Genomic DNA, 25,780 nt, shown 5'->3' with positions numbered 1-25,780 from the left:
GGGAACAGCAAGGAGGTAAGACCATGACACACAGTAGATTTAATTTTTTTTTTAAACAGGTATTTTGACTGCAATATAATTGCAGTTAGTTGCCTGCAAGCGTGTGTGTCAGGCCTATAGCATCAGCGTGTACTGTGCCAACTACTGTCAGTGCACAGTGCCACCACACATATCTGGTGTCACTGTAGCTTGCACGTATAGTACAATTAATTGGAAAAAAAATGACAGGCAGAGGCAGGCCACCCCGCAGGGGCCGTCGTGGTCGTGGTGCTGTGATTTCCTTTGGCCCTAAAATAATGCCCAGTGTTCAGAGGCCACTTACCCTGAACTCAAAAGTTCTGAGGACATAGTTGACTGGCTAACACAGGACACCCAATCTTCTGCAGCTTCCGCTCGGAACCTTGATGCACCATCCTCCTCCAGCTCAGCTTCGGGCACCTCTCAAGTTACCACTCGCCCGCCTGCCGCCACCAACAACACTAGCACCACAGCTGCTTCACTTGATCTGTCAGAGGAGTTATTTACACATCAGTTGGAAGAAATGAGTGATGCGCAGCCATTATTGCCAGAGGATGTAGATAACAGGGATATGTCTCAGTCAGGCAGCATTACACACATGGACGTACGATGTGATGATGATTATGGTGTTGTACCCGGTGCTGCTTCCTTTGCTGAGTTGTCAGATACAAGTGAAGTGGTTGATGATGACAATGTGTCTGTGGATGTCACGTGGGTGCCCGATCGAAGAGAAGAAGAACAGGGGGAAAGTTCAGATGGGGAGACAGAGAGGAGGAGGAGACGAGTTGGAAGCAGGGGGAGGTCGTTGCAAGGAGCTAGTGGCACAGTCAGACAGCATGTATCGGCACCCTGGGTCAGCCAGACAGAACGCCAATCAATGTATGCTGTTGCCACCACCATCATGCCGTCATTGCAAAGCTCAGCAGTGTGGCATTTTTTTGGTGTGTCTGCCTCTGATAACAGCGATGCCATTTGCAACCTGTGCCAAAAGAAACGGAGTTGTGAGAAGTCCAACATCCACCTAGGTACAACTGCTTTGCGAAGGCACATGATCTCACATCACAAACACCTATGGGATCAACACATGATGACGAGTACAAGCTGCACACAAACTCAAAGCCACCATCCTCCTCCTGGTCCAGCATCTTGAGCCACGTCAACCACTGCTGTCCTCCTTGCCCCCTCTCAACCATCCGCCACTCCACCTCTCGCCTTGAGCAGTTGCTGCTCATCTGCCCACAGTCAGGTGTCTGTCAAGGAAATGTTTGAGCGTAAGAAGCCAATGTCACAGAGTCACCCCCTTGCCCAGCGTCTGAGAGCTGGCTTGTCGGAACTCTTAGCCCGCCAGCTTTTACCATACAAGCTGGTGGAGTCTGAGGCCTTTAAAAAATTTGTAGCTATTGGGACACCACAGTGGAAGGTACCCGGCCGAAATTTCTTTTCACAAAAGGCAATCCCTTACCTGTACTCTATTGTGGAAAAGGAAGGCATGGCATGTCTGCCACACAGTGTTGGGGCAAGGGTCCATCTGACCACTGATACCTGGTCTGCAAAGCACGGTCAGGGCAGGTATATCACGTACGCTGCGAATTGGGTAAACCTGCTGACGGCTGCCAAGCATGGAATGCGTGGCTCTGCAGAGGAGTTGGTGACACCGCCACGACTTACAGGCAGGCCTGCTTCCACCTCCTCTACTCCTCCTACTCCATCCTCTTCATTAACCTCCTCGGCTGAGTCCTCTTCTGCTGCTGCGTCTTGCTCCACATCAACTGCACCTCCCCAGCTCCCCAGGGGCTATTCCATATCCCGGATACGATGGTGTCATGCCGTCTTGGGGTTGACTTGCCTGAAAGCAGAGTCACACCGGACCAGCACTTCTGTCCGCCCTGGACGCACAGGTGGATCAGTGGCTGACTCCGCTCCAACTGGAGATTGGTGGTGTGTGACAACGGAAGCAATTTGTTGGTGGCATTGAATTTGGGCAAGTTGTCACATGTGCCGTGCATGACATATGTGTATAATCTGATTGCACAACGCTTTGTGCATCAGTACCCAGGCTTACAGGACATCCTCAAGCAGGCCAGGAAGGTGTGTGGCCATTTCAGGCGTTCCTACACCGCCATGGCGCACTTTTCATATATTCAGCGGCGAAACAACATGCCAGTGAGGCGCTTGATTTTCAACAGCCAGAAACGTTGGAATTCAAGACTCCTAATGTTTGACCGCCTGCTCCAATAAGTAAAAGCCATCAATGAGTATTTTTATGACCGTGATGCTAGGACAGCCTCTGTGGAGCTGGGTATTTTTTTGCCACGTTACTGGACGCTCATGCGCAATGCCTGTAGGCTCATGCGTCCTTTTGAGGAGGTGACAAACATAGTCAGTCGCACCGAAGGCACCATCAGTGACATCATCCCATTTGTTTTCTTCCTGGAGCGTGCCCTGCGAAGAGTGCTGGATCAGGCCGTAGAGGAGCGTGAAGAGGAAGAGTTGTGGTCACCATCACCACCAGAAACAGCCTTATCAGCATCGCATGCTGGACCTGCGGCAAGACTGGAAGAGGAGTCTGAGGAAGAGGAGTCAGAGGAGGAATGTGGCTTTGAGGAGGAGGAAGACCAACCACAGCAGGCATCCCAGGGTGCTCGTTGTCACCTATATTGTACCCGTGGTGTTGTACGTGGCTGGGGGGGGGAAGAACAGACCTTCAGTGAGATCAGTGAGGACGAGGAACCGGACATGAGTAGCTCAGCATCCAAATGGGGTCTTTCATGCTGTCGTGCCTGTTGTGGGACCCTCGTATAAAAAGGCTGAAGGAGAACGACCTGTACTGGGTGGCCACGCTACTAGACCCCCAGTATAAGCAGAAAGTACCTGAAATGTTACTGAATTATTGGAAGTCGGAAAGGATGCAGCAGTTCCAAAACAAGTTAAAAAGTATGCTTTACTCAGCGTATAAGGGTGATGTCACAGCACAACAGGAATCTAACAGGGGAAGAGGTGAAAGTAATCCTCCTCCTACTACGACCACGCCGGCAAAGACAGGACGCTTTACAGACGTGTTGTTGATGGAGGACATGCCAAGCTTTGTAAGTCCCACGCATCGCCACAGCCCTTCGGGGTCAACCCTCAGAGAACGACTCGACCGACAGGTAGCAGACTACCTCGCCTTAACTGCAGATATCGGCACACTGAAGAGCGATGAACCCCTTGACTACTGGGTGTGCAGGCTTGACCTGTGGCCTGAGCTATCCCAATTTGCGATAGAACTTCTGGCCTGCCCCGCTTCAAGTGTCCTGTCAGAAAGGACCTTCAGTGCAGCAGGAGGTATTGTCACTGAGAAGAGAAGTTGCCTAGATCAAAAAAGTCTAGATTACCTCACCTTTATTAAGATGAATGAGGCATGGATCCCGAACGGACTGACAGTGGGTGATACATTTGACTAAAAAAGGCCTGATGAGATGAGCTGCCTTGGGCTAAAATGGTCCACACGCTGCTGTATTTTATCTCTGTATGCCGGATGACTTGCGTGACTTCTCCGCCACCAACTAGGGTTCCAGCCGCAATGTTTTAGTGCACTTTCTGCCTGGAAAACATAATTTTTTCCGCCTGCTGCTACAGCAGCGACTGCTACAATACCTGATTTTTCAGGCATGTGTATATGCCTAATTTTTCTGGCCTCTGGTGGTGCTGCACTGTGGCTGCAAAAACAAAACAAAAAAAAGGTACATACATGTGTCAATTCCCCTTCGTGATCGTTACCTTGTTGCGGTGAAGGGGCTTGCGTATCACAATGAAGCGACCACCTCTATGAGTGTGTTGGCAATGGCAATATTGGCAAACCCCAGATGATAAGGTCGTTGCTTCATTGTGAACAGACCAAAAGCGATCGGCTGGATAATTTTGCATAGAAAAAACTATGCAAACTAACTATAACTAAAATTAATTTTCTTTGTGATCAACTAAGGTGATCATTAAAGCCTACTAGGCCAACAATGGGCCCAGACTGCAGAATCATTGTTTTCTGGGTCACTTAACTGTCACTGAACTACCTCAGCACGACCATAGGGTTTGAAAAAACACCATCACCTTCAATCTCCCAAATGTGCGCACGAGCACAGTCATCACTACACCAAGATTGACGCATAGAGGAATAAAATTTATGTCATGAGTGTGTCAACTATTGACAACTCTTTGCGGTTGTCTAAAATCTATTCAATACACGTCCCCTGATAGGGGACATAACAGGGATTAAACTGATAGGAATAGTACTACTTAATACACCACTCATATCTGGTGGCACGCGCCGTGCCCCACATTGGAAGTAGGGGGACCAACCAAGCATCTTTTTTCATCTCCCGGTTCCTAAAATCTATTCCATAGACCGGCCCCTGATAGGAATAGTACTACTTAACATACCACTCATATTGGGATTGCACAGTACATTGCACGGCGCACGGGCAGTGCCCCAAATAGGAAGTAAGACGAATGACCAAGTATCTTTTTCCATCTCCCGGTTCCTAAAATCTATTCCATACACCGGCCCCTGATAGGGGACAAAACAGAGATTAAAGGGACACTGACAGGCCCGAAAAACATATTTAGTTATTCCTATGCGGTCATAGGTCTATTAAAGTGTATTCCAATCACATAAGAGTACCCCCTGTCCGTATTTTAAACCATGTAAAAACAACTTTAGAATCATATGTCAATCACCTTCCTTTATGCCCAAGGGGCGTTTTTTCTCCTACCTTTGTGCCCAGCCGCGCCCCAACTGTCATTTCCAGCTCATTATTATTCACTGCGCTGGGCGGCTTTTACAGTCCCTGATCCTGCCGAGAAAGCGCATTCCCAATAGAAACGTATGGGCATCGGCCTCACTTGTACCTTCTGTGCGTGCGCTAGATAACTTGCCCGTCACCCTCACTCGCAGTGTGCCCGCATCCCTTATTCAATGCGGCGGCATCAGCGTCTCCTCCTGCGCCTGCGCCAGCTCGGCAGGATTGGGGACTGTAAAAGCCGCCCAGCGCAGTGAATAATAATGAGCTGGGCGGCGCTAGGAAACGACAGTTGGGGCACGGCTGGGCACAAAGGTAGGAGAAAAAATGCCCCTTGGGCATAAAGGAAGGTGATTGACAGATGATTCTAAAGTTGTTTTTAGATGTTTTAAAATGCAGACAGGGGGTGCTCTTATGTGATTGGAATACACTTTAATAGACCTATGACTGCATAGGAATAACTAAATATGTTTATCGGACCTGTCAGTGTGTGTCCCTTTAAACTGGCAAGGAAAGCCTCTGCGGAGCTGGGTATTTTTTGGCCGCGTTACTAAACGCTCATGCACAATGGCTGTAGGCTCATGCGTCCTTTTGCGGAGGTGACAAACCTGGTCAGTCAAACCCAAGGCAACATCATCGACCTCATCCTATATGCGTTTTTTCTGGAGCGTGCCCTGTGAAGAGTGCTGGATAAGGCCGTAAATGAGCATGAAGAGGAAGAGTTGTGGTCACCATCACCACCAGAAGCAGCCTTGTCGTCGTTGATTGCTGGACCTGCGGCAACGCAGAGAGAGGAGTTTGAAGAAGAGGAGTCAGAGGAGGAGGCTTTAAGGAGGTGGAAGACCAACCACAGCAGGCATCCCAGGGTGCTTGTTGTCACCTTTCGGGGACCCTTGGTGTTGTACGTGGCTGGGTGGAGGAAGAGACTTTCAATGACGTCAGTGAGGACAAGGAACGGGACATGGCTAGCTTGGTATCCAACCTTGCGCAAATGGGGAGTTTGCGGTTGTGCAAATGGACTGTTTGCGGTGCGTTAAACGCGGAGTTTGGTCTGTCAGAGTTTGGTCTGTCACTGTGAAGCGGGCGTAACCCTTGCGCTACCTGATTGATGCAACATCATACCTGATCATATACACACACTAGATGTTTTAAAGCATGTTATTCCAAACAATATAGGAATGTTAAGTGATTTATGCCCTTTATGGATTAAAACCCGACTCTGCGTCAACTACGTAATTTTCCATGGGAGTTTTGCCATGGATCCCCCTCCGGCATGCCACAGTCCAGGTGTTAGTCCCCTTGAAACAACTTTTCCATCACTATTGTGGCCAGAAAGAGTTCCTGTGGGTTTTAAAATTCGCCTGCCTATTAAAGTCTATGGCGGTTCGCCCGTTTGCGAACATTAACGGAAATTCGCGTTCGCCGTTCGCGAACGGAAAATTTTATGTTCACGACATCTCTATATACCGGCTGTTGGAGCCACTTGAACGTTTTGTCGCTCCCAAAATGAGCTCCCTTTTCATGAGCTTCCCTGGCAGCCTCCGGTCCCAACGACTTGGTAATGACAATCTGTTGCCGGTATTGCAGCTCTGACTGAAAGTATATGATAGGAGGAGGCCCTGGGTAATTATCAGCTTATCCTACTGCCTCAACAGCTTCTGACCCTCTGGGGTCAGGCAGGCTCGTTTTTCTGGCCGAGGCCAGATCTTGCTCCGAACCCATTCTTTCACTTTCCACAAGTCTCGACAGCTATTCTGGACTCTCTCCCAATCAGTCAACGTTTTCCCCAGCACCAGCGTCATTCCAGACGCCACCCCACTTGAATGTGCCACATCCAGGAACAGAGGTAAGTGACCAAGGTCAGGAGTTTCAGTATCCTCTAAATCCTCATTGGCTTTCTGAGTCGACTATTCTACTGGAACTCGAGAGAGTGCATTGGCGTTGCCCTTCTCCCTACCGGACCGAAACTTGATGCTGTATTGGTACTTAAAAGGGCGAGCCAACCATTTTTGCTTGAGTGCACCGAGCTAGGCATTCTCCAGGTGTGCCCACCGGTTGTTGTCCGTCATCACGGTCACTTCTGCACCAGTCAGGTATTCTGCAAACCTTTCAGTCATGGCCCACACCAGTGCCAGTAGTTCTAGTTTGAAGGAGCTATAGTTATCAGGATTGCGTTCTGACTCTCTTAGGGACTGGCTCCCATAGGCGATGACTCTCTCCCGTCCATCCTGGACTTGGGACAATACGGCCCCTAGACCATGTAGGCTTCCATCAGTATACAGCAGGAATGGGGTATCAAACCGCGCGTAGGCCAGGATCGGCGCATTGGTCAGTGCCTCTTTCACTGCATCAAAGGCCTCTTGTTGCCAGGGCCCCCAGACGACGGGGCGTTTCTTCAGGCCCCCAGCCATGCCTCTTAGCAACTCGCCCACCAGATGAGAGAATTTGGGTATAAACCTCCTGTAGTAGCTGGCCAGTCCCACGAACACCCGTACCTCCCGTAGCGTACTTGGCTGGGGCCACTTCTGAACGGCATCCACCTTGCGGGCAGGAGAGCACCCAGGAATTTTGTCATGGGGGGGTCCGAAAGGCAAAAAAATGTGGCATGTGTAGTGCGCTGTGCTAATTCAATTTTTCAAAGCCCCTTTATATTTTAAACTGCAGGGATGGGGGTGTAGCGTGTTGCTCTCATTCTTTTACTTGGCGATTCTAAAAGCTCTGCAGGAAAACAACAATGCGGAGCGTGCCGCAATTTTTGGGCCCCGCCCATTATTAAAAGCCCCTCCTACATATAATAGGCCACTTCCAACAAACACTGTACAGCTGACATTCTATAGTTGCGGCCTGTCTCTACACATCATACGGAGAGAGGGGGAGGTCTGTCCTGGCTGCACTGCCTGCTTTAAATCATACAATAGACAGCAGGCTGCAGCCAGGAAGCTCCTCTGCTCTCCTCCCTCCCCAGATCCTGCTCAAGGCCTGTGGTTCCCCCCACCATCTGCCTGCTGCCCCTTTGGCTGTCCTCACCCAGCTCTGAATCCTCCTTCTGCAAATGGCAGGGGAGGAGCCGGAGCATCTCCTCTCCTACATAGCGCCCCATACCTCTTACATCCAGTGATGTCACCTTTGTTGTAGACGTTCTCTTTCCTCATCTTCTCCATTCAGACCAGGCCGCCATGATGATTTTTCAGCCATCTCCCATCTCTGCAGAGATTAACAAACAGACATCAGTTTCTCACATTTCCATCATCTTCACATCTTCTGAACACCCTTTCCTGACTCCCCCAATACTGTGCTCCCCAATACTATACTGCAGAAACAGTCCCCCTGGAAATACTACTACCACACAGATAGTGCCCCAATACTGTGCCCGCTGTGCCCCCAATACTATACTGCAGAAACAGTCCCCCTGGAAATACTACTACCAAACAGATAGTGCCCCAATACTGTGCCCGCTGTGCCCCCAATACTATACTGCAGAAACAGTCCCCCTGGAAATACTGCTACCACACAGATAGTGCCCCAATACTGTGCCCGCTGTGCCCCCAATACTATACAGCAGAAACAGTCCCCCTGGAAATACTGCTACCACACAGATAGTGCCCCCTTCAACATTTATTGGCACACAGTGCTCTAAAAAAATAACTGCGCCCAGACACTACTAGTATAAAGATAATGTCCCCCAAAAATTATTGTACCCCCGCTTGGTACCCGCTGTTGAGCAAATGTCCCCATAATGTATGCCAGTATAAAATACCCCTATATAGTGCCCCAGTAAATGCCCTCATAGTGCTTCTCTCCCCTTCCCCATAGTGTCGCCCATAATATGCCAGTAAAAAATGCCCCTTCTAAGTGCCACCATATGCCCCAATAGTGCTCCTTTCCCCCATAGTGCCTACCATAATGTGCCAGTAAAAAAATGCCCCCTTAGTGCCACCAGATGCAATAATGCCCCCATAATGTGCCAATAAGTATAAAGGCCCCTTTAGAGCCCCCACTTCCCCTTAGTGCCCCCAAATAATGCCCCTATAGTGCCACCAGATGCCCAATAGTGCCACCAGATGCCCCATAGTGCCATTCTCCCCTATAGTGCCCCCCATAATGTGTAAAAAAAAAGAACCTTTAGAGCCCCCATAGTGCTCCTCTCCCCCATGGTGCCCCCCAAATAATGCCCCCATAGTGCCGTTCTCCCCTTTAGTGCCCCCATAGTGCCGTTCTCCCCTTTAGTGCCCCCATAGTGCCGTTCTCCCCTTTAGTGCCCCCATAGTGCCTTTCTCCCCTTTAGTGCCCCCATAGTGCCGTTCTCCCCTTTAGTGCCCCCATAGTGCCGTTCTCCCCTTTAGTGCCCCCATAGTGCCGTTCTCCCCTTTAGTGCCCCCATAGTGCCGTTCTCCCCTTTAGTGCTCCCATAGTGCCGTTCTCCCCTTTAGTGCCCCCATAGTGCAGTTCTCCCCTTTAGTGCCCCCATAGTGCCGTTCTCCCCTTTAGTGCCCCCATAGTGCCGTTCTCCCCTTTAGTGCCCCCATAGTGCCGTTCTCCCCTTTAGTGCCCCCATAGTGCCGTTCTCCCCTTTAGTGCCCCCATAGTGCAGTTCTCCCCTTTAGTGCCCCCATAGTTCAGTTCTCCCCTTCAGTGCCCCCATAGTGCAGTTCTCCCCTTTAGTGCCCCCATAGTGCAGTTCTCCCCTTTAGTGCCCCCATAGTGCCAGCTCCCCCCCTCAAAAACAAAACAAACAAACAAAAAAATACACCGATACTTACCAGCAGCGATGCGATGCAGCCTCTTCCGGCCCGTGTCCCTGCTGTGTGCTGCCCGGCTCAGGCGGCGCGATGATGACGTCATCGCCCCGCCAGAGCCGGCCTCTGATAGGCTGCAGGCATTAGTGCCTGCGGCCTATCAGAAGAACAGGGGAGGCACACACCTCTCCCTCCCTCCCCTGCCGCACAATGGAAGCACTCATCTCCTACTGCATCCCCGCCCCCCCCACCACCACCGCCGCCGCAGCCGCAATTACATCCAGGGCCGCGCCGCCTGTGGTGATTGGCGGTGCAGCCCTGAAGGATTAAAAAAATAAATAAATTTTGCCTGGTTGTTTGAGGGGGGGGTTACCCCCCTGTAGGTGCGCCACTGCTTGCAGGGGGCCGGTTTTACCCCCTCCTGGGTGACCACATATCCTAAGTACTCTATCTGCTGTCAGAACAGCTGGCATTTTTTTGGCTTGATCTTGAGCCCATGCTATCGTAGCCGTCCCAAGACTTGTCGCAGCTTCTGGAGGTGATCTTCAAAGGAAGCCCCGAACACTAATATGTCATCCAGGTATATCAATACTGATTCGAAGTTGAAGTCCCCCAGACAGTGTTCCATCAATCCCTGGAATGTCCCCAGAGCATTGGAGAGTCCGAAGGGCATCCGGTTGAACTCGTAGAGTCCCATAGGTAGAATTAAGGCCGTCTTGGCTTTGTCCTTCTTGATCATCGGCACCTGCCAGTACCCACTAGCCAGGTCAAGAGTTGAAAAGAACTTTGCTTTGCTTAGGGCTGATAATGACTCCTTAATCCGTTGAAGGGGGTAGGCATCCCAGACGGTCTGAGCATTCAGCTTCCGATAATCCACGCAGAACCGGAAACTCCCGTCTTTCTTCCGCACCAAGACTACTGGAGCAGCCCACGGACTTTGACTCTCCTGGATCACCCGGTTCTCCAACATGCTGGCCACCATGTCTTTCACCTCCTGATACATCTTAGGTGGGATCTGCCAGTAACATTCCCTGATCGGCGCAGCATCGCCGGTTGGGATTTCATGTTCGATGGCGGTAGTACACCCAAAGTCCTCATCATGTCTTGAGAAGGCCTCCTGAAATTCCCAGAGGGTGTCTTCCAGAAACTTTTGTTCCCCCGGGGTCAGGGTTCTGCACCCCTATACTGTCACGCCCATGTTTATGGCCGTGACTCCTTGGGAGCCGCATACAGTTGCCCGCGGTTTGGGTTGTAGTGTCAACCGCAGCTGGAGGCATAATGTTGTTGGCCTCAGGTGCGGTTGCCGCGGACAACAGGTATGTGTGCGGTTCCCTTGGAGTTGTGTGCGTGTTTGTATGCACTTTTGTATGTCTGTGTGCACTCTGTTTTATGTGTGGTGTGCACTTACATCTTCCCCTCACTGTGGCTGTCCATGGCAACGTTTGGTTATTAGTGTACATGTGGTGGCAGTGTCCCGGCCTTCGGGCTGACTCCCAGGACACGGTTGCCACCCATGTCGTTGCCTGCGGCAACAGCCACAGTGTGTTCGTTGTTTGGACACTTCCCCTTTAAGTTGTGTTTTCCCTTCTGTGGTTTTGGAAGGGTTAACTCCCTTTCTGTGTGTGTGAGTCACTGGGTGTGTCCGACTGTGGGGTGTGGCTTCCTGGCCTATAAAGCCTCACTGTTAGCACAGGTCTGAGGGTTGCTTCAGCCATGCTTAGCTGGAACAGCCTCCTGTGTTTTCTACCTGCCAGTGAGAGCCACCCCTGTGATCATAAAGATATTGTCATGTTATGTTTTTGTCTTGTTGTGTGTGATGTCCATGTGATGTTCTGTTGGGACCTTACTTTGTTGGTTTGTGCAGCTAATGGTTCTGGATTCCTGTGTGCTCAGGGATCCAGTCAGCAAGGCTGTGGCAGGTTGGTGGAACTACTTAGTTCGCCTGCCATTTCCGTTAGTCTGTTTGTGTTCCCCTTTTCCCAGAATCTTGGCCATTGAGACTCCTGCTCCTCCGTGCCTAGGAGGAGTAGGTCGTCTTACCCTGACTCCTAGCCCAGGGATCGGACAGAGGGTGAGTTAGGGATCCGAGGTTCCGGAGCATGGGTCCTCCTACCTTAGAGTTAGGGTCAGGTTAGGGATGCGTTAGGAGGTGACCTGCTCCTTAATCCTGTCTTCCTGGCCGAGCAGCCTAACATCTTCTGGCATCGCACGGCTGAGGATTTTCCCCGTCCTCAGCCGTGACACATACGGGCCATGATCACTCGACCGTTCCACTCCGCTGTCGGGGTTTCCCTTGAATGGATCTCCACAGCATAGGTCCAAGCTGAAGCGTCGAGCGATACCCCCTTTGGACACATAAACTTTGGCCAGCAGGGTGTTTGCGGGGACCGTTAACTCGCAGTCCTCAACATTACAGCAGCGTATAGGCACACATCCGTCCTTCACAATGGCGAGGGCCTGGGCTACTAGTGGGCGAATCTGCGTTTCTTCTTGATAAGTGGGTTTGATTAGGACCTCCACTCCATTCAATCGTCGTCCAGCCCCCACTGGCAGCATCAATATTTGCTCTTGTCGAGGTGAGATCTTCAGCGGGGTCCTCCGGAACACCCTCACATCTCCAATGGCCCGACCAGACAGGTTACTCTTTTGCAGGCTACAGCATACCTCACCATCTGTTGTAAGACCTTCTGGGTAGGCCGGTGTGCAGTGGCCCGTTGCCAGTACTTCGGCCCTTCCTTGGCATAGAGTTGATGGTCTAGGTCTCTCAGCATCATATTCATGCCCAGGGTCACATCCATTCCTTTCCGGGACGAATGGTCCGCCAGCACGACCCCTTTCTTGCCGATGTCTTGCCCAGTCGGACCTGCATCCAGACTATCCCTCGGACATCCATCTCTCTATTATCGTCAGCAGTCAGCCTGATGACGCTCCCGTCTTCGGGCTCCATCATATATCCAGGTGCCTCTCTAAGAACTCCAGAGGCATTAGGGTACACTCTGACCCTGTATCATAATACATGGCTGCTGGCATACAGGTCACGTTCTTCACGCAGAGGGCTTAACTTCTGGTGCACCGCCACAGGACGCCCAGCTACTGCAGCGGTCGGAAGTTTAACGTCGGCTCAGATGCTACCTGTTCTGGGCACTCTCTGGCCACATGCCCGTACTTTCGACAAGCCCAACAGAGGGGCCCTCTTCTGACCAGCCCCCTCACCGGGGTTGTTCTGGGTGGAGTGGTGCAGGGACCGTTTCCAGACGCCGGGATGGTTCTGCCTATATCTAGGACACTTCCAGCTGAAGCTCTTTCAATTCCGCCCACAGGGCCTGGAGCACATCATTTCAGGACTCCGATTCTTCAGACCCCGGGTGGTCCCTTGTAACATGCGTGCTATTTACTACTCTTGCTGAACCAGGTATGGGTTCTTCCTCTCTCTCTACGACGGCTAATTAAACACTGTAGAATGTTATATCGGCCGTTGTTCGGTTCATCTCTTGTAATTTATCTTGTAAGAATTTATTGGAGAGCCCTACTATGAACTGATCTCATAGAAGCCAGTCCACCTCCCGGAAGGCACCCATGGCTTCAGGGTCTCGTTGTTGTATCTCATTCAGCGTCTCCTGTAGAGCATTGGAATATTGCATCAGGGTCTCGCCCTCTCACTGGGGTCGGTTAAAGAAGTGACTCTGTAACTGTACCACTTTGGCCCGCCCCCTTGGGCTCTCTCTAGCAGGGAGAATATCTTCTCCAGGGTATTTCTCTCGGAGTCAGGTCTTACCTTCACTGTCCTCCTGACGTCACCCTTTAGGGCTCTCAACGCAACCTCGGCCCGCAAGTTCGGGGGTCAAGTTACACAATTTAACCGCACTTCGCACCCTTTCAGTCCAGTCCCGCAATTTCATGCTTCTACCGTCATACTTTGGCAGATGACGCAGTAGTGCCCCTACAGGGATGTATCCTACTGGGGTAGCCATATTGTTGGGGGCAAGCTGGACTTGCGCCTGTGCACCCTGGGCTTGGTCCTGATCCAACACCACTGGCGCCGGGGGCTGATCTCCCGCCATGTTCCCGTCCATAACGGTCGCTGTATCCTGCCGACTACGCCAAGTTGTAAGCCGTGTATCGGGGTGGGCTCCCCAGCATACAGCGAAGTCACAGTCAAGGAAAGTGACACTGACACCAGCTTAATATGCAGGAACAGAAACTTTACTTTGGCAAAAGTAATAACACAAGTATAATCGCAACAATACTAACATGCACAGAAATTGCTATACCCCGAACCCACAGTCACCGTCCCTGCCCACTGGACAGGCCTACCTGATGGCGGACACAGCAGAGCCTGCAAAGTTAATACTGTGCCGCAGAAGAGGACAAACCTAGCCGATGGCGGACACAGCAGAGCCTGCAAAGTCAATACTGCGCCGCAGAACAGTTCTGTACAACCTGGCAATCACACAACCATAACTATCTGTCTAGTTTCAGGCCTAGGCTTAGTCTCTGTTGCTTCAGGCGCCACTGGTACAAAGCAAGGAGTAAATGGGTGTACTGACCTGCGTCTGTTCTGGGCCCTAGGATCCACTTACCTGGGATGGCCACCAAGCTCTCAACAACCGTGCGGCCTTGCTTGATGATAAGGCTTTCTGTCCACACACTGGAACTGGTCTTCCTGGGACAACCTCTCTTTCAAAGGGCTGGATCCAGTAAGGGGACAACAGTTACTCTCCTTCCTTTGAGTGTCCATTCACTGCCGGACATCCACAAGCAAGGATGGAATCGGATTCAATCCCTCACAGCACAATCCTTCCACCATGTCAGATTAGCTCAGACTTCCTGGTTTTCAGAAGCAGATTGCATGAGTCACCCTCTGCTTTGCATATGCAGATCCCAGAGTAGCGAGCGCCGTCAGATTTAAATAGTCCAGCACTCGCTCTGGTAATGATTTTCAAGTGATTTTAATGGTCACATACAAATGGTAAGTGACGCGTTTCGGCTACTAAGAGCCTTTGTCAAACATAATGATTACAGGTAGCAGACAAATTTAAATAGCCCGCGATGGAGCCGGAAATGACGTTGGTTGCCATAGCAATGTCTTAAAAAAAAGGGCACAATAATGCAGGAGTAACTGACTTACAAGAAACATGTCATTAGTTCACAGGGCACCATGCTTTACAGTGCTAAATTATGGTAACCATCATTATAATTGTATATAATGCAAAATGGTGAATGCTATATGCTGTAACAAACTTGCAAGAGGATGTCATAACTTCACAGGGCACCATGCTTTACAGTGCTGCATTATACTAAGCATTATAATGGTACACAATACTAAATACTGAATACTGTATTCAGTATTTAGTATTGTGCACCATTATAATGCTTAGTATAATGCAGCACTGTAAAGCATGGTGCCCTGTGAAGTTATGACATCCTCTTGCAAGTTTGTTACAGCATATAGCATTCACCAATTAGCATTATATACAAACCGGATTCCAAAAAAGTTGGGACATTAAACAAATTGTGAATAAAAACTGAATGCAATGATGTGGAGATGGCAAATGTCAATATTTTTTTTGTAATAGAACGTAGATGACAGATCAAACGTTTAATCTGAGTAAATGTATCATTTTAAAGGAAAAATACGTTGATTCAAATTTTCACGGTATCAACAAATCCCAAAAAAGTTGGGACAAGTAGCAATAAGAGGCTGGAAAAAGTATATTTGAGCATAACGAAGAGCTGGAAGACCAATTAACACTAATTAGGTCAATTGGCAACATGATTGGGTATAAAAGGAGCTTCTCAGAGTGGCAGTGTCTCTCAGAAGCCAAGATGGGTAGAGGATCACCAATTCCCACAATGTTGCGCAGAAAGTTAGTGGAGCAATATCAGAAAGGTGTTACCCAGCGAAAAATTGCAAAGACTTTGCATCTATCATCATCAACTGTGCATAACATCATCCGAAGATTCAGAGAATCTGGAACAATCTCTGTGCGTAAGGGTCAAGGCCGTAAAACCATACTGGATGCCCGTGATCTCTGGGCCCTTAAACGACACTGCACTACAAACAGGAATTCTACTGTAAAGGAAATCACAGAATGGGCTCAGGAATACTTCCAGAAACCATTGTCAGTGAACACAATCCACTGTGCCATCCGCCGTTGCCAGCTGAAACTCTACAGTGCAAAGAAGAAGCCATTTCTAAGCAAGATCCACAAGCTCAGGCATTTTCACTGGGCCAGGGATCATTTAAAATGGAGTGTGGCAAAATGGAAGACTTCTGTGGTCAGACGATTCACGATTCGAAGTTCTTTTTGGAAATCTGGGACGCCATGTCATCCGGACCAAAGAGGACAAGGACAACATAAGTTAATATCAAAGCTCAGTTCAGAAGCCTGCATCTCTGATGGTATGGGGTTGCATGAGTGCGTGTGGCATGGGCAGCTTGCATGTCTGGAAAGGCACCATCAATGCAGAAAAATATATTCAGGTTCTATAACAACATATGCTCCCATCCAGACGTCATCTCTTTCAGGAAAGACCCTGCATTTTTCAACAAGATAATGCCAGACCACATTCTGCATCAATCACAACATCATGGCTGCGTAGGAGAAGGATCCGGGTACTGAAATGGCCAGTCTGCAGTCCAGATCTTTCACCTATAGAGAACATTTGGCGCATCATAAAGAGGAAGGTACAACAAAGAAGGCCCAAGACGATTGAACAGTTAGAGGCCTGTATTAGACAAGAATGGGAGAGCATTCCTATTTCTAAACTTGAGAAACTGGTCTCCTCGGTCCCCAGACGTCTGTTGAGTGCTGTAAGAAGAAGGGGAGATGCCGCACAGTGGTGAAAATGGCCTTGTCCCAACTTTTTTGGGATTTGTTGACACCATAAAATTCTGATTCAACATATTTTTCCCTTAAAATGGTACATTTTCTCAGTTTAAACTTTTGTTCCGTGATTTATGTTCTATTCTGAATAAAATATTAGAAGTTGGCACCTCCACATCATTGCATTCAGTTTTTATTCACAATTTGTATAGTGTCCCAACTTTTTTGGAATCCGGTTTGTACAATTATAATGATGGTTAGCATAATTTAGCACTGTAAAGCATGGTGCTCTGTGAACTAATGACATTTTTCTTGTAAGTCAGTTACTCCTGCATTATTGTGCCCTTTGTTTACGACGTTGCTATGGCAACCAACGTCATTTCCGGCTTCATCGCAGGCTATTTGAATTTGTCTGTTACCTGTGATCGTTATGTTTGACAAAGGCTCTTAGTAGCTGAAACGCGTCACTTACCATTTGTATGTGACCATTAAAATCACTTGAAAATCATTACCAGAGCGAGTGCCGGCCCTTTCTATACAAGTACGTGCGGCTCTTCCCTGAACACGCACACCGCATCACTGACAGCGGAGTGCCGCCTGCATCTTCTTTAGATTTAAATAGTCCGGCGCTGCGCTCAGGAGTTGAGCTAAGCTGCCCCAAGAAAGAATCATCCCCAGGATGACGGGCATCCAAGCGAGGATCATCCCCTACAACAAGCAGTAACCCCCTAGAGATGAGCATTACTGGCTGAGTATTAACCCCTGAATCACAAATAACCCTCTGTTTAGCATTACCCCTTATACCCATTATATTCCCTATACCACGAACGATTCCCCGATATCCTTAATCCTATCATTCCCACTGCCACCAATTAACCCTTGCATTAACCCTTTCCTTCACCCCTGCATTGCCCTGTACCCGATACCCTGCAATTAACCCCTGCAAACCCTTTATCCCTACAATATTTACCCCTGCTATCCCTGAACATTAACTCCTGCAATCCCTGTTGACCCTACCTGCTTTAACCCTTTCACTGCTCCCCTGCAGTGCCATTCCCACTGCCACCAATTTATCCTAGATCCTTGGCATGCATTAACCCTTGCAGTGCCACCATCACCCTGGATTGTGTTTAACCCCTTGACGTGTGTATGTAATTGTGATATTTAGATAGTTTGTGGGGTGGAATTAGGATTGTATTGTGTTAGCATAGTTAGGTTTTGTAGTGTTGTTACTGTATTGCGGTGTGTGTCTATATATACAGTATATATTTGAGAGAAGGCTTGAGAAAGACTCTAGTGCAGAGCCGAAACGTCGCCATTGCCACTGGGGTGAATAAAGATTGTTCTTCATTTTTATTTCCTGGAGTGCTGCCCTTTTTTTCTATTTGTAATTGTGGGATTGGCTTTTCCCTACGGGCCATGCACCCACATTCATTTTAGGCTGAGCTGCCTTGTTTATTCACCCAGTGGTGACGCGACGTTTCGGCTCCAAGCAATGTAACAATAACAAACTGAACATACTTATAGTGTAAGGAAATGACTTAATCAAACATAATTAGCATTAACCCATATCTGTGCAAGTGACAATGAAACAAATAAAGTAAAATACATTTGTATACATTTGCAAATCTGGTGAACACAGTGCTAGATCATAAAATAGAGCCGTTATACGATTGCATATCATAATACATTATCTAATAAATGCTAAATTCATGTGTATAAGGTGCACTGGTGCAATATTCCAGATAACAACTGGTTAAAATAAAAAAACTATTACCACACTCCCATCGTGGGGGAGTGGTCGGGTCACATGACTATGAACATGGATACAGGCATACAATCAAACAACTTACAAGATCCCGGTGTGACTCCATTGCCAAACTGAGCATCTAAGAATCTCGGATGCGCATGCGTCCGATGACTGCGTCATCCGACAGACCAACACGTGTGTGGTCAAGTACGCATGCGTCAAAGCCCAGACGCATTTGCGTCATCCGAAAAACAAAGTACGCGCATGGCTGGATTTTCACGTCACGTCAGTGTCATCACAAAGCCTCGCATTAGGTTAGTATTCGCAAGCACCCAGTACTCCTGCACAATCCACCATCTTGGAAAAGGTGAAGCCAGGTCAGGCGCATAAATAACCGCGTCATGACCTGTACCAACCAATGACCAATGTACTGTGCATGCATACAACAAACACATCATTACACTTCTGGTCTACTGTGTCCCAATGTACGCGCCGTCAGGCACCACTGGTTGATACATATATAGGGGACACCACATGGACAAGATCACATTAGCAGCTTCCCCATGTGTTATCCACCCCATAGACCTCGTAACACTGAGGGATCTCCTCAACCCATTCATACGCAGGAGACTGAAATTATGTAGCACTATAGGCGATGTACTGTTGACACTGATGATAGACATATGGTGGAAAAGGGGGGGGGGGGTCAGTCAGCACATCCCAAATCGCAGGAGCACGTTGCTATGACAGAGAATAAGACTGGTAAACAAGACATACAATGCAACAGCTCACTGCAAACCAAATAAAGTACAATATTGTGTCACAATTGCAAATGCTATACTAATAGGTTAGAGATGCTTGGCAAATCATTTTGTACAAAATTGTTTGTGCCTGTCTGCCGCACGTCAAGGCGATCTCTAGTTAGACGGGTTCCTAACACTACATTCTATCTGTAATGTGCCATGACGGCTACCATATAATTCAGCAAGTGTAGGTTCCACATAATAATTTTGTACAAAATGATTTGCCAAGCATCTCTAACTTATTAGTATAGCATTTGCAATTGTTTGCAGTGAGCTGTTGCATTGTATGTTTTGTTTGACAGTTTTGTTCTCAGCCATAGCAATGTGCTCCTGCGATTTGGGATGTGCTGACTGACCCCCCCCCCCCCCCCTTTTCTTTGCAGTTTGCACTGGAGGTGTGGCTGCCTCCCCAGCCATGTACTCTTGATCAGCTCGTCTGCCCCATTGGCTGATTTTAATTAGTGTGAGTATATAGCTTGGCCTGCTCCCCCTCACTCACTGAAGCCATCTGGCACCAGGAGAGAGATAGTATGTGGACTCTCATTGCAGTCCTTGGTGGCCATTTGGCACCAGGAGTGGTGTGGAGTGGGCCCGGCATGCATGTTGGTACCTGCTTTCCTTGGATATAATAGAGGCCATTTTGGCACCAAAAAATGACAGAAATTAAAGCGGGCCCAGCATGCATGTGGAACCTACACTTGCTGAATTATATGATAGCCGTCATGGCACATAACAGATAGAATTTAGTGTTAGGAACCCGTCTAACTAGAGATCGCCTTGACGTGCGGCAGACGGGCTCAAATAATTTTGTACAAAATGATTTGCCAGACATATGGTGGAGTATGGGGATTGTAGCTAGGATGACTGCGCAAGTCCATGTTCATCAGTCATGCAACCTTCGGCCATCAACCACGATATAACTCTGTGAGTAAAGAAAAAAGAGAGAGAAAATTAGCTTAATTAATATCTGTACATTTCTGTAAATAACAGAATAAAAATTACATTACTGTACAGGATTGAGCATAGAGCGGACCTAAAATGGGTCAGGGCAAGCTATCGAACAAATACCTGTCCTAAATTAAGATCAACATTAAGGCCATATGGTTTCATGGCGTTTAAAGTGCAATATATTGGGGGTGGCACCCCTTTTAGACTGGACACGCCCATCTACCTGGGACTTCTGAGCAGAGTACGCTTGTAGCTGGTTCCTACACTGCCCTGAATATTGTAGGCTTAAGTAAGTCCAAAGTGAGGCAGTTTCTTTAGTGATAGGAACCCATCTGCGGAAGCCACCTTGACGCCTGGTAGATGGACCCGACATGTATGTGCGCTAAGAGCTTCCATTATTCATTTATACTCATTTATAGTCGGTATTGTACCACTTTTATCTAGAATGACCCCCATTTCTTAGCTCTATTGTTTATATATATAATGGTGTGCAGCCATTTTGGGGGGGGGGGGGTAATTGTGTTTGCTTCATGAATATGCACCTGTGATTCTGAAGGCTTTAGTCTAAATTTTCTTGCAATATATTGGGGGTGGCACCCCTTTTAGACTGGACATGCCCATCTACCTGGGACTTCTGAGCAGAGTACGTTTTAGCTGGTTCCTACACTGCCCTGAATATTGTAGGCTTAAAGGGGTATTCTCATCTTGTTATTTAACACTCACCTGCAGGCAGCTCAGCATTCACGTCCTGCTTCCCAGCTTCTAAGGCTGGAAGGGCTTAGCCAGTTCAAGTGAAGGCCAGCCACGCCTCCTTATGACATCACACTGAGAGCTCAGTCCTATGTGCTCGTTCATGTGAAATGTATGAGTCATCAGTGTAGCAGCCTGCAGAGTGTATGGCCCCTCCCCCTGCTGGGGAATCATCACTCAGAGAGCATTGGTCAATTTATTTACACAGTAAAAGTTCACTGTCCTGCAGTCTAAGGCCTCTTTCACACTTGCGTTGTCCGGATCCGGCGTGAACTCCACTTGCCGGAATTACACGCCGGATCCGGAAAAACGCAAGTGTACTGAAACCATTTGAAGACGGATCCGTCTTCAAAATGCTTTCAGTGTTACTATGGCAGCCAGGACGCTATTAAAGTTCTGGTTGCCATAGTAGGAGCGGGGAGTGGGGGAGCGGTATACTTACAGTCCGCGCGGCTCCCGGGGCGCTCCAGAGTGACGTCAGAGCGCCCCATGCGCATGGATGACGTGCTAAATAACCGTCGTCAGGAGTCCTCTGATAAGTCACCATTTTTTGGTGCATATGGATTTCATCCGCAGTTTGGGACATTCTCTGGAGAGTGGTCTTCTGGTTTACCTGATGAGGACAGATTCTCCTCGTCTTTATCATCTATTTGGCAAAAGTTTCAGGATAATCTAAAGAGCATGAGTGAGAGATATAAGCGTGTGGCGGATAAGAGACGTGTGCCTGGTCCGGACCTGAATGTTGGTGATCTGGTGTGGTTGTCTACTAAGAATATCAAATTGAAGGTTCCCTCCTGGAAGTTGGGTCCTAAGTTTATTGGGCCTTACAAAATCTTGTCCGTCATCAATCCTGTTGCCTACCGTCTTGATCTTCCTCAGACTTGGAAGATCCATAATGTTTTTCATAAGTCCTTATTAAAATCTTATGTTCAACCTATTGTACCCTCGTCTTTGCCTCCTCCTCCGATTGTGGTTGATGGTAATCTTGAATTTCAGGTCTCTAGGATTGTGGATTCTCGTGTTGTCCGCGGTTCTCTCCAGTACCTCGTTCATTGGGAGGGTTATGGTCCTGAGGAGAGGATGTGGGTCCCAGTGACGGACATTAAGGCCACTCGTCTCATCAGGGCTTTCCATAGGTCCCATCCTGAGAAGGTGGGCTCTGAGTGTCCGGAGTCCACTCGTAGAAGGAGGGGTACTGTCACCACCAGACATCTGAGAAGCTCTGACAGATGCCTTTCAGAACCTCCTCCTTGAGCTTCCTTTTGTTTTGCTTTCATTTTCTCATCTCGTTAGCCTCTCTCAGCTGTCATGTAGTTGCACTGATTGCATCCCTTTAAATCCCTTCCCAGACTGCTTCACTTTGCGGTTTATATTCCTTCCTGGAGTGTGTGCATGCTGAATTTACTTCTGAGTCTTCTACAGATAAGTTTTGTTCATTCATTTGTGTTTTTCTGTTTGCTGGATCCCAGGTGACCCTGACTCCCTCCGTATCAAGTGTAGGGAGCCGGTGGCCGTGTCCCCTCACTAGTATAGGGTGTTCAGGTGTTATACAGTCGAGGTACGAGGATATGCGATCATCTACCATTGGGATTTTTGCATAGGCTGAGCAGTCAGGGAGAATGCCAGGTCTGATGCAGGGCTCTCCCTTTTGTTCCTTAGTTTTGGATCCAGTCAGTCGGATATTCATTTTGTGTCTTCTAGTTTCCTGTACACCTTCCGTGACACATGGCTGACTGGATTTTCTTATGTATAAAAGAACATGAACACCCTAAAATCTGTACTATCAGGCTGCAATTTCTCCCCAATTACACAATCAAGGATTAACAGATTTACTTATTATAAAATAACGTGAACACCCCAAAAACAGTGTTATCAGGCTGCAATTTCACCCCAATTAGACAATCAAGGATTGATAGATGTAGTTAAGTATAAAAGAATGTGAACGACCTAAAATCATCCTTTTTAACCCCGGTTAGTGCAGCAAAGTGAAATAGAGTATCTTCTCTATTAGCCAAGTTTTACACTGTTAATTTGGCCCCTGCTCTCTTCCCTATAGTGTGGATTAAGTCTCCCTATTATATCCCTACACTATGACTAAGCTGTCCCTGAACTACTCGAAGGTAATATTTTGTGAATAAAGTTTTTCCTTATCCCTGTCCCTAGTGCCTATACTGCCTCTCCCTACAAGTTCACTGGAAAATGGCGGAGACTGGGCAGTGGGAGATGCAGAGAGACATACTGTATTTAAACTGATATATATTTGAGCACATTTTATGACTGGATATCCTATGAACTTATCAGTTACTTATACACAACTATTGATCTACTACCAATATTGTACTAACCTCTTGGTATATCTACTATGACAACAGAGTTACTATAAAGGATCACAAGACTTTTGTCTATTTTATATTATTATATTTTATTATAGCACGAGCCCTGCTATGGTATTAGTGTATTTTGTTATTTTATTGTTTGGTAAACAACTTATTTTATAATTTATTTGTGACTCTGAGATTTGTATCCAGATTTGGGTGTGCCGACTATGTTACATTTTTTTCAATATCATATTGGTGGTGGTCCAACACCCGGCACCACCATCAATCAGCTGTTTCAGGCTGGTGCAATGCCAGAGACTGAAAGTTTGTGGAGCAGAGGTAGAAAGCTCAGTACACTGTGTATTTTCCAGCGTTGATGTTCTGAAACTCAGGAACCTGATATGGCCACTACACAACGCACAAAGCTGTCTGCTTCTGGCTCCATACACTGTATAGTTTCCAAAGCTGCAGTAGCCGACAACATCTAATTGGTGGTGGTACCAGCTGTTGGACCACCACCGGTCTGATACTGATGACCTACACAGAGGATAGGTTAGCAATATGTGTAGCCCAGAGAAACCTTTAAATCTGACCCAGTGATATACAGATTAGCTCTCATCCACAAGACATAAGGCTGAATCTATCACCTAGTGGATGTACTTACCAGAAAGTCATTGTCTGCCCCTTTTATAGGCCTTGAAAATGACTAAGGATATTAGTCCGCAAATCTTCTCCCAAAGGGAAAGGGGCATACTGTACCTGCTGACAGCTAATTCAGGCTTGTTGCCACTCATCAGTATAGAGCAGGGGGAATGGTTTGATAGGTGAGAGGTCTTCGAGGGCTATTGTTTCTCCTACTGGAAAGCACCAGAACTGGCATAGAGAGTATTATAAACCAAGCAATGCTCTTCTGGGAAACATATATACACTTCCTTTTCAAGATAAAAAAAAGTTGTCTCTGTTGTGTATCGTAAGATGTTGATGGCATATGTCCAGTTGACGGGGGTATAACTGTTGTAACTCTCGCAGATAGCTAAAACAAAGTGGCAGCAACCCTGGAAAAGCAATGTTCCCCTCCTGCTCCTCTTAATAAGATTGTTAAAGTGTAATTGTCATATTTCTTTTTTATTTGCCAGTTTATTACAGCTAGTCTAGCCTGTCAATGATTGTCAAAAGATCTGTAATAACCTTATAATAACATCTTTCATTAATGTCCTCTGTCCCTTTTCACTGCTCCTTTAAAAGACAGTTTCTATGGCTTGTCTGTCTGCAGCTAAGAAGACAGGAAGACAAAGGGTCTTTCACACTGCATGCCTGCATTAGAAAGCTTCTGGTTACAGCAAGTGTGTATGTGAAGTGAGGGAAAGCAGTTTTGGCCTCAGAGAACTGGCAGAGAAGCCATCTTCAGAAGGTCCGTATATTGTAGAGGGTAAAACAGCCATAACTAAAGGAAAAACTCAAATAAAACAGTGGTATGTGAAGAAACTGAAGATTGCTTTATGCATAATGCTGCTACAGCAGTAACATATGCTCAAATAGATTTTTTTTAAATAAAAACATGGCGGTTACACTTTAAATATGCTTGGCTGACTGGAGGGATTTCATATTATATTTTACATTTCAAATATATGTTGTTCATTATCTTGCTGTATATTTATTGTATGCTTGGTAAGGCATTTGTAAATTCCATTAAAGAACAGAAACACCAGGAACATGTACAAACCTGGAATGACCTGGGAATATAATGAGTCACCGAAAGATAACTATTTCACCTTTAATAATACATCACATCAAAGCAGTTCTCTCTGACCTACTGCCAGAATAATCACTGAGACACCTACACTGTATTCTAATAGGCATAATCTATCAGCATAACCAGCACCTCACAACTTCACTGCCTCATTGTTTCCTCTTACGCCTCACTTTACTAAGATATAGACAGTGGAAAAAGGGAGATGGATGATAGTAACACATGACTACAGGATAAGACTACACAGGTCTTGAATGTGGTCCATAACTATGGAGACACATAGGTTTTCAAAGAAGCGTTCAACACCATCCCCCCCCCCCCCCCAACCTTCCTGACTAAGCACATTTTCAGTTCTTTGAAAGCCATAGCTTTTTTTCCCATTTGGTTAGGTAAATAGGCAAAGCAACTGCATTTTATTAAGACATTCATTATTAAGATCAATTTTCTGATCAAAATGTAATGGCAGTATGTTAAAGGATTTTTCAACTGGTGCTGAATTGACATCATGTTTATTTTGGATTTACTACATTGTTGAAGCGGGATGTTTAGGTTTTATTTTTTGTCTTTTTTTTTATCAAGTAATGGTTGTTTGAAGTAGTAGTAGTTGTAGTAGTAGTTACTGTAGCAGTCCTCATCTGGTGCTCCCTGTGCCATGCAGTGAAGGAGAGCACCCTTTCTTTACCTCAGGGCATATGAGGTCTCCTGCCTGGTAGCAGGAGGAATGTTCTTGGTTTTGGTGGGATTTGGGGTGCAAGGCAGGGTTCCCTTAAATTTGCTGGTGAAAGGAGCAATGATGTGGCAGTACAGGTTGATGGTGCAAAGCAATAATGAGGTCTGTTTTGGGGTAACAAGTCCACTGTACATTACTGTGGCAATTTGGACAGATGACACAGAGATAGGAACTTGCAAAGTTCAGTCTTTCCAGGTTAAAGATAAATGTCCAGCTTATTCAATATAGATCAATGAAAAAGGATCTGAAATTCACAGTGTAGTGTCCAGCAGTATTGATCCCCTTAAAACATAACTTTTACTAGTCAAATTATAAAAAAGGTACCACAGTGGTGGTTCACCAGTGCATAAGTGAAAAAGACATACAACAATAATA

The sequence above is a fragment of the Bufo gargarizans genome, chromosome 10, assembly GCF_014858855.1.
Source record: "Bufo gargarizans isolate SCDJY-AF-19 chromosome 10, ASM1485885v1, whole genome shotgun sequence".
In the NCBI taxonomy this organism is placed as follows: domain Eukaryota; kingdom Metazoa; phylum Chordata; class Amphibia; order Anura; family Bufonidae; genus Bufo; species Bufo gargarizans.
Note: the sequence above shows the minus strand (reverse complement) of the source record.